Source organism: Theropithecus gelada, chromosome X, assembly GCF_003255815.1.
Source record: "Theropithecus gelada isolate Dixy chromosome X, Tgel_1.0, whole genome shotgun sequence".
NCBI lineage: Eukaryota > Metazoa > Chordata > Mammalia > Primates > Cercopithecidae > Theropithecus > Theropithecus gelada.
Genome location: NC_037689.1, coordinates 145,806,091 through 145,816,132, shown reverse-complemented (window position 1 = coordinate 145,816,132; position 10,042 = coordinate 145,806,091). Strand labels below are relative to the sequence as shown.

The 10,042-nt window shown below is 39.4% G+C and overlaps 1 pseudogene; it reads right to left on the bottom strand.

Annotated features, from left to right (window-relative positions):
• Positions 1 to 8,292: 8,292 nt before the first annotated feature.
• On the bottom strand, positions 8,293 to 9,042 carry LOC112616483 (annotated as a pseudogene).
• Positions 9,043 to 10,042: the final 1,000 nt, after the last annotated feature.

Below are 10,042 nucleotides of genomic sequence, written 5' to 3'. Positions count from 1 at the left end.
GGAAATAAGATTCAATATTCTTTGCATAAGTAGGAGAGATTTTTACAAATAAAAGCACCTCATGTGTGCTTCTATAAAGTGTTTAAGTTCTGTGGCTTAGACAGTTTTGTAAAGATTCATGAAAATAAGGTAAATTTGACTCCAATATTGGTTCTCTACCAGGTGCCTTTTTATTATCAAAAAAAAGTAAAATAAAAACCAATGTAGTCATGCCCTCCAATACTTGCACTGTACCTCCTATGGTTTATTTTAGCATGGTCTCTTATTATCAGGGTTGACACTGGAACTAGATTTCTTTTGATTCTAAATCTGTGTATTAGCTTAGTATTTCTTCTGTTCAATCCTAGATCCTTTACATTAATTGGAGAGCTATCATTTTTATGTGGTTTAATATGGAAAATTATCAGTAGAAGATAGATTCAAGAAGGCACAAGTTAAAGGTGAGACAGAGGTATGGCAAGGCTGAGGTGTTTACCCTGGCTGGGAGTTTCATTTTGGCATATGGAATAGACCTGCTCAAGTTGTGGGCAAAGAAGGAGGTTCAGGAGAAGATATAAAGTATGCTTTATATTGTTTGATAGAGACCATCTTAGTCCTGCTTTATTGAGATCTAGACTTGCATAGTCCCTCCAAGCTCTTGAGAAGCAGAGTGCCAGAGTGGGAAGATCAGGCATGGCTTTTAGATCCAGAGACCTGGTTGGAATTCTAGCTCTGTCACTTGCTAGACTTGTGACCTTAGATAAATTGCTTAGCCTTCCTCAGCTTCACACTCCTCATCTATAAAGTGAGGATAATATTAACTAGTGCATAGTATACTTGTGACTATTAGAAAAAAACTAAACATGAGTCCTTGGCATGAATCTCAGGCCTTAAATACAAGTATGTAAAATTTGTGACTTCTTTTTTGATAAATCAATTTAATTCCTTTTTTACTGGTCTCCACTTTGCTAGATGGAAGACATATCATCTCAGTCAGGTCAGGGGCTTTCTCTTTCCACTTACCTCTGGAGTTCCAGGGTCAAGTGTACTGATCGTCAGCAGGCTCCATCTTCTCATGTTGGCACCCTGCCTTATGTTTTATTTTGTTACAACAGAATATCTGAGGGAGAGTAATTTATAAAGAATAGAAATGTATTCTCTCACAGTTATGGAGGCTTGGAAGTCAAAGGTGAAGGTGCTGACATCTGATCTGGTGAGGGCCTTCTTGCTGCATCCTCACATGGTAGAAGGCAGAAGAAGAGACAAAAAAGGAACGGAACTTGCCCTTGTGTAACAGCATTAATCCCATACATAAGGGTGGAGCCATCATAGACTAATAACCTCTTAATGGTCCTACCTCATAATACTGTTTCAATGACAATTACATTTCAACATGAGTTTTGGAGGTGAAAAACATACAAATCATAGCACACCCAAACAAGTTGTCACTGTTCTGACCCTCACTCTCCACTATTGGCCCTCTCCCCATTCTGGTTTTCTCAGTCCAGGACTCCATCTCTGGTGTATGGGAAACCATCCAGCTCCTCTTTCTTGCTGCTCTGGGACTGACAGAGGCTGAGAGGCTACCTGGGTATCTTCAACCTAGGGACATCCTCATCCATTTCAAATCTATTGCTCCTCAGCCACGTTGGGTTCAAGAGAGATGTCTTTGAGGCTCACTACTGCCTAGTCCACTACCTGCAAAGTGTGACACAAGTCACATCTGTTCTTGAAACCCTAAAACCTGCCTACAGTTCCTGTAATCCAACCCTTCCCCTGTTAGTCCATTTGTGTCGCTATAAAGGAATACCTGAGGCTGCCTAATTTATGAAGAAAAGAGGTTTATTTGGCTCATAGTTATACAGGCTATATAGGAAGCATAGTCCCAGTGAGGTGGGTACTACTTTTGGCACTATTCTTGCAGGTGGAATAACTGAGGCACCAAGAAGTTAAGGGCCTTTCCCAAGGTCACATAGCTAGTGTGTGGTGGAGTTGGGATTTTCACTCATACAGCCTGTCTGCGATGGTCATACTTTGATGAAGATACTACATTGTCCCTCAGAGAGTATATACCAAGGAAGTGGGTGAAGAGGCTGATTCAGGCTGGTCACATGCTTAGAGATACTAGACCTCAGCATTTGAAATTCACAAGCCATGAATTTGGCTCTCATTTCCTTTTCATTTCTGTTGTAGTATCCTTTCCCCATGTCAATGAAAAGAACAGAATGGGAATGCAGTACAATATGTGTCCCTTTTGTTGAAGGAGGATAGCAGCTAATTCTTCATAATTGGTATTCTGCTGCACTTTTCAAGCACAGATAAGTTAGTTCCCAACTTCCTCTTCAAATTCTGTATCATGGAGTTTGCCCTCAGAACAAAAATTTGCTCCACACAAAAGTTAGTTCTAGACAAAATGTTTTAATATTAATATTCAATTTTTAATGACAAGATTCTGCTTCCCTTATATGTTTGTATTTCAATTAAAGAAAACACTAAGCTTGCCCCCATAACTATACTTGAATATTCAGAAACCTTGGAAATCCTGGTGAAAGGAGGAGAAGTTATAGCAAAGACCTCTGTGGTGTCCTTTCTGAATCCAGCCAGTTTGGTAGATCACCACAGATACAAGCATAAGTCCCTGCACATAGTAGGCCCTCAAAAATAGTGGTTGATTGATTGTGAGGTGCCCAAAAGGAGGGAATATGTCAAATGGGAAAATTGCTCTTGCCATATGCTTGACTGGATAGTCATGCATGGCTGAGCATGTTTCTCCTGCTCTCCATAGGTTTGCTCCACTGTCACTGTGTGACATTTGTGACTTCTGAGGGTTCAGAGTTCATGTCCTCCTCTTCAAAGGCTTGGGTTCTATGCCCTTCTCTTCTTAGAATAACCCCAGAAGGGCAATTAGGTTTTTAGAAAATGTTTTTCAATGGAGATGATGTTGCCTGTACATTATACATAAAAACTGAGTGGCTAGTAGGCTGTGACCCTATATTTTACAGCTCTCTAATTTGGTTATTTTATAAGAATGCCATAGATGACTGATTAGTGTGTTCTTAGCTTCTGGATGAATTGACAATGGTAAAATATTGACATCTCAGAGAGTCTAGCCATTATCTTGCAGCTTATGAAAAGTGATGACTTTTTAGAGCTTCAAAGAGAAGAAAAATGCTACAACCAGCTACAAATGCAGATACACACCTCTGCCAACTCCCCATTACAATTCTCTGTCTTTCAAATGGAGATTAAATGCAGTGCCAAAATGTGTCATCTGGTGTTGCGTTTTTGTAATGTGGACAAATGTCGACAAAATTCATGTGGAGGCACAAAAATCTAACTATTTATGAATTAAAATTAAATGTAAGTTTTGCCATGGGTAGAAGCCTTAATTGCTAAGGCTAGATTCAGTGCCATTATCAAAACAGCAACACTTCCTTCCTGCAATCACCAATTCAAAAGGAGAAAGGGGAAACTGCCCTCTCTGAGAAGCTACTGTTCATACCAGGCCCTGTCTTAGGTACTTCACGCCTGTAATCTCAATGGGTGCCATATATCAGACCTGATAAAAGTGAATCAGATGACTTTGGTACTGCCTACTTTGTAGATAGTTGGTACATTTCAATCCATGTAACAAACCCATTCACAATGTTGGCAGGCACAAGCAACATATTTTGCCTTCAAAATGTGCTTGTGCCTCGCCATGCTCCCCTGGATCAGTGTTTATTCTTCTTCATCCACATAACTTCCCTCTCAAGACCTTTAGACCCTTGCCAGGAAGCAGAGGAAACTACAATTTTCCTGTATTCAAATGTTCCGAATTGGACTATCACTACTCTGGGGAGTATGATAATAACTGTTATATGTTTCAAATTCTTACTGATTGGCTATCTGATATTCATGATTTACCTTCATATTTTAATATGAAATTATTCCCCATATGCATGTGTGTACAGTAATTTCAATGAAATTTTTAATTTATTTCACTGTCAATGGCTGCCTGTCCAGTGGATCTATACAGGTAACACTGCCTCTTCACGGGAGAAATTTCATTTGATGGGTGAAGTAACAACTCTTGGAAAGTTGTTTACAGAAAACAGCTTTTCAGTAACATGAGAAGATTATGACTTGACGCATATATGCCCAGCATTTTGCCTCAAGGATTTAGCCCTGCAGTTGACCATGGCAGATATAAATGGCCAATCCTTGGGGAACGATGGCAGAGAGAAACATTGTAAGCTCAAAAGCTTCATATATTTCATCATTAGTAATATATCAAATACTGATTGCAGATCTTGATTTCATCCCTTCTGGACTCTCTATGTTTATGACAGCCAATTCAAACATTTCATCAAGCTTCCAACTCTACAAACCCTCCTAAGATGACAACATCACACCTTAATTTACTGACACAAGTTTCTTCAATTTTTTCTCATTCATGCTAAAATTCCTCTCTGCCTTATTTATTTTTTCTACCATCTCTCTTTTTATAATCCTCTTTCTTTCCAACTCCACTTCCTCATTGTCTATTTACTCCTGAACTTAGGGTTTATACTCTCAGCATGCTACTCACTATTCTCTTTTGCAATCAACCATGATCCAACATGGTTGGATCCAACGTGCTCTTCCTCATTGAACTATGACCTATCGTAATGTTGACATTTCCTTCTAGAAACTCTTTTTCCTTGGCTCAGGCAATCTTATACAGAAATTTATGGTTTTTCCTCTTACCTAAGGGCTCCTTGTTTTTCTTCACTGCTTCCTCTTCCAAGGCTTTGTCCTTCACCTTTTTTTTTTCCTCTTTAGAAGCAAGGTTTCTAATCTTAGGAAGAAATGGAAAAGCTTCTGAGGGTTCCAGGAAACCTTGGTAAGTTTATGCCAAACTGTATTTGTGTGTGCATCTGTTTATGCATTTGGGTAAAAGGGGCCACAATTTAATTGAATTTCAAAGGAGTCCAGGACCCTGCAGAAAATGTTAAGAACGTTTGCTCTTGACTTCCTCCCTGGGCAATTTTACCATCCTCCAATGCTGAAATGATTGCCTTCCAAATTCCAGTTTTCCACCTGACCATCCCCTTAATCTTTAGCTTTTTAAGTATCTCTGACTCTTTATGTTTCCTCCTGGTATACAGTAGTACTACACATTAGTAAATATACTCTCTAGGGAAGCTACAACTGGTGAAACACTCATTTTACCAGCGCTCCTTGCCAGATACCCATATGGCAGCTGTGCACAAAAATTTTAAAATGTACCTTTCAGGGAGGTCCAGTGCTATGGGTACATGGCTTAGTAACAGGATGGTACTTTTGCGGGTATTTTTGTTGTTGTTGACTTTTCAGTATTTTATCTCCATCATGCCAAGCCTGCATTCAAGCTGATTTTGAAGCATCTTAGTCTGACTCTCAAAGACCTCCATGATCTGGTCTAAACCTTATACTTCTAGCATTATAACCCACTAATCCTCTCCAAAAAGCTTCCACTGTAGCCAGACTGGTCTGCTTATTATTGCCTGGACAGATTATATGCATTCCTCTGCATATTCGCTCACCATATTTTACCTGCCTAGAATCTCTGCCTCTCCAAAATGTTAGAGTGAGTCCTCTATACTTTCACATCTTAGTTCTAGCTCTACTTCTTCTAAGAAACATTTTTTTTTTTTTTTTTTTTTTTTTTTTTTTTTTGAGACAGAGTCTCGCTCTGTCGCCCAGGCTGGAGTGCAGTGGCCAGATCTCAGCTCACTGCAAGCTCCGCCTCCCGGGTTCACGCCATTCTCCTGCCTCAGCCTCCCGAGTAACTGGGACTACAGGCGCCTGCCACCTTGCCCGGCTAGTTTTTTGTATTTTTTTAGTAGAGACGGGGTTTCACCGTGTTAGCCAGGATGGTCTCGATCTCCTGACCTCGTGATCCACCCGTCTCGGCCTCCCAAAGTGCTGGGATTACAGGCTTGAGCCACCGCGCCCGGCCTAAGAAACATTTTATAATCACTCCAGTGCTTACTGACCTCACCTTCCTATAAGATCCCGTTGCTCTTATTGTCTGTATCACACTGTTGACTGGGAGCACTCTTCAGTCTTTGACTTCTAGTACAGTGCCCTAGGACCTTGGCACTCAAAATGTGGTCCATGGACCAACAGAATGGGCAGTACTTGGGAGCTAGCTAAAAATGAAGAATCTCACAACCCACTGCAGACCTACCGAAAAATACTCTGCATTTTAACAAGATCTTCAAGTGATTCTTACAAATGATAGAGTTTGAGAGGCAGTGCCCTATGTCATGCATTTGCAGTTGTTAAAAAAACTTAGTTTCAGTCCCTGAATATACCTTATCTTTCATTACATTTTACTTTCTGATCATGCCTTCTCTGTTACTTTTCAGAATTCTTTGTACTATGATGCTTTTCCTATATTCCCCCGTTGAAAGTATGTCTCTTCTTGAATTACTTTGATGCTTCTTTGATCATTTTCTACATGTATCTTGTATTAAAGGGCATTTCGTGTACAGAGGTATTAACTCCTTTGTTAGATTATAAGCTCTTTGAGGGTAGGAATGGAATTTTCTTCATCTCTGATCCTTGACAGTTTCTGGCAGAGTTCCTGACACCCAGTAGTTAAAAATAATAAATGTTTGTCGAATGAATGAATGAATGAATGGCTAATTTCATAATAAATTCATTTGGATTTTAGAATTTACTTGGGAAAAATGTGATAGATAATTGACCATGGGTAGTGCTGTTCATAATTGCAATGTTTTTATTTTTCAAGCCAAATATTAATTATCTAAGCTAGTCATGCTGTTTCTTAATGACTTTTAAACCTGTACCATTATGAATACAAGACTGCATGAATTTTTAACAGTCTCCAAGTAGTTCATAATTAAAGACCAAGTGATTCAACTCATTGACGCAATCAATGCCTTTGTTTATAGCTTAGTTTTCATCTCTGTATAGATAACCAAGAAAAAAAAGCTAACAAACCACAGAAAACAAAGTCTGATGATAAAGAAGTAAGAAAAAGTATCTCACCACCCATTCTGTGTCTGAATGACTAGTAATGAAAGGGAAAAGTGTCAGTAGCCACTAAAGTTAATCAATATACTGACTCATCTACTCGACAAATTCTAGATGAATCAGAGGTCTTTGTGTTTCATAGTTTATGACTCATATCTTTTAAACTCTGTGGACCTAATCACAGAAACTAAACAGGGGAGAAAATGAAATGATCCAAATCCAATATTTGAGCAGTGCAAGAAAAAAATAAACTTTCTGAATTAGAAGTCATCTTCTTTTAGAAGCTTAACAGTTTCAGATGGATTTCTCCAGTTATCTATATAAGAGAGATCAGTCTGTATCCAGTTTCTCCTTCTGTCACAAAACCCAACAGTTTCTTTTTGAGATCAAAATGATGTTGCCTTATATTAGAAAGTGATTGTAGTTATTAAGGTGTTTTGAAAGTCTTTTGTTTACTGACTATGATAATTTTGGAAGATGATTTATCTATTAGATTGACTTTTGAGAAAAGAGCTAGAATACCTGGTTATACAAACATGGAAGTCCCCTAAAATTATATCCCACAGGTCTCCTGCTCTAGTTTCTTCATTGAGAATATACTCAAATGTCACTAATTAGGCTAGTAAAGAGAAAAGTCAAGATAGCAGAAAGAATTTTTTCTTTCTTTCTTTCTTTCTTTCTTTCTTTCTTTCTTTCTTTCTTTCTTTCTTTCTTTCTTCCTTCCTTCCNCTTTCTTTCTTTCTTTCTTTCTTTCTTTCTTTCTTTCTTTCTTTCTTCCTTCCTTCCTTCCTTCCTTCCTTCCTTCCTTCCTTCCTTTCTTCTTTCTTTTTTTTCAGAGACAAGTAAATATTTGTTTTTGTGCCTTTCTTCCTATGTGTATTTCAAGTCTTTTTCAAAACAAGGCCCCAGGAATCTCCAGATTCAGTTATGTCCCTGGGCTTGGTCGATTGCTGCAGGAGTCTTAGGAAGCCTTATACAAATGCTTGAGCTACTCATTTACCAACATTAAACCCTAGGATAGAAGATGCAACAAAGCAGGACTCCTTCCTCCATGGAATGTGCTGATTTCAGACGAGGTGGCAGCCACAATGCAGAAAACGCTGGGAATTTTTCCTTGGAACTGGGCCATGATGAGAGGTGCTTGCTATGAACATAAGCTACTGTCTTTTCTTTGACCCCTCCTTTCCAGTTTTTGAAGATAAAGCAGGAAATAATCTTCTCTGAAGATACTTGATAAAAATTCCCAAAAAACAAAAACACATGCTTCCACCTCATTGATAAAAATTTACTGCAGTTTGGCACCTGGGTCTAGTTCAGCTGGTGGATGAGCTGATTGATGCATTCGCCCCGATAGCCAGGTGTGCTCATCTCCTTGAGAAAGCCCACTCTATTTTTGGTAGCATGACAGGCCACTGAGAGGTGGAAAGGGCACAAGAACCATAAGATCTCCTGGAAATGCTTCCCTGGGAAGGCAATTTCATGAATGAGGTCTTCCAAGCAAATGACACCAACCTTCCCCAGGTGCTCCTCAATCACTGTGTTGTCTGTCAGAGGGATGATCTTATTCTTGACCATGGATTGTCCATGTTTCAAAATGAGTTCCCGGACAGACTTCAGATTTGGAAATCCCCAGGTCACATAAGTTTCCACTATATGCATCATTTTTAGGTTCTGGGGGTTGATTTTTACAAACACACCACTAAAAATTTTCTTTAGGCGAAGTCTTGCAATGATCTGCAGCAGTAATCTCATGTCATCAATCCTTTCGATGCGTACAACAAAGGCCAAGGAATATTTATCTGGCAATTCCAAGTCATGAGGTTTCACTTCTAGTTGTCTGAGATGCACCTTGTCACATTTCTGCCACCAGGAATCATGTAGGAATTATTCCAGTGGCTTAAACCTAAGCCCTTTTCCTTTCCTCTGCTCCTACTTTGCCAAAAGTGCCTGCTTTGCCTGGGTGGCTTTGAGGGCTTGATAAGTCTTCCTCTTTTTCAGGAGATTTTCTGGAACCAAAGGGATTTTTCTTTGCTCTTGCTCTACCATCTTTCTAGTGTTGCAGCTACATTCAAAAAGTATTTCTTAAGAGCTGGGCTTCATGAGCTATAAAGAGGCAGTAGAGAATAGTGGCTACAAACATGGTGTTTGAAATTGAGCTGATATGGATGCAAATCCCAACTTGCTTTCTTAATGTTTGTGTAACACTGTGTAAGTCCCACACCTATGAAGTGGGGATACTAATAATGCCTGCAGGATTGAGAAAAATGTAAACAGTGCTAACCAAAGTACCTAGCACTTAGTGAGTTCTCTGTAAGATTTAATAACTGTTATAGTAGCTGTTAGTAAGGCTGTATCTCTACCTTTCCCATGCTCACTTCCTGGTCAGCAGTCTGTCTCATATATGGATTCTTCCACCATCCATGTCCTTTGGAGGCTCATTTGACTGTCCCTTTCCCTAGGCAACTGCCCTTTTTTTCATCTTCACTATTCACACTGGGCTTGGACCCACAGCTCGCCTTGGACTTGCTTCTTTAGATACTCTCAATGGCCACCACCCTCTGCCTAGCTCATGCTGATCTTGCTGGTAAGTGATCTTCGATCTAATTCTAATTTCCCTCTAGAGCTCCACCAAACTTCCCTAACCACATCTCTAACCAAGGCCTTTAACCTGAGGAAGATGAAGGAACATGCATGAACAGAAGCAGAAGGAGGGTCTAGTACAAGTCTTCCCAAAGTGTATTCTGCAGAATGCTAATGCTGCAAGTTCTTATACAAGAAAAGATAGCATTTTTTTCTGGTAAAATAATTTTGGAAAATTTTGCATACTATTTGTTCCTGCAGATTCACAGTGCACCTTAATATTTAGCAACTTGGACAAACAGTGGTACAGAAAATTAACTCTTTTAGCTCAAAGACATTTTTGGAAATACCAGCATAGTTCATGTTCCATTTCCATTGTAATCACTTAGCAGCTACTACAGCAAACATTGGCAGTCCCTACGGCAAACAGAAAAGAGAGCTCTGGAGGGTATGATATTGACAATTAATTGCTCTGCCC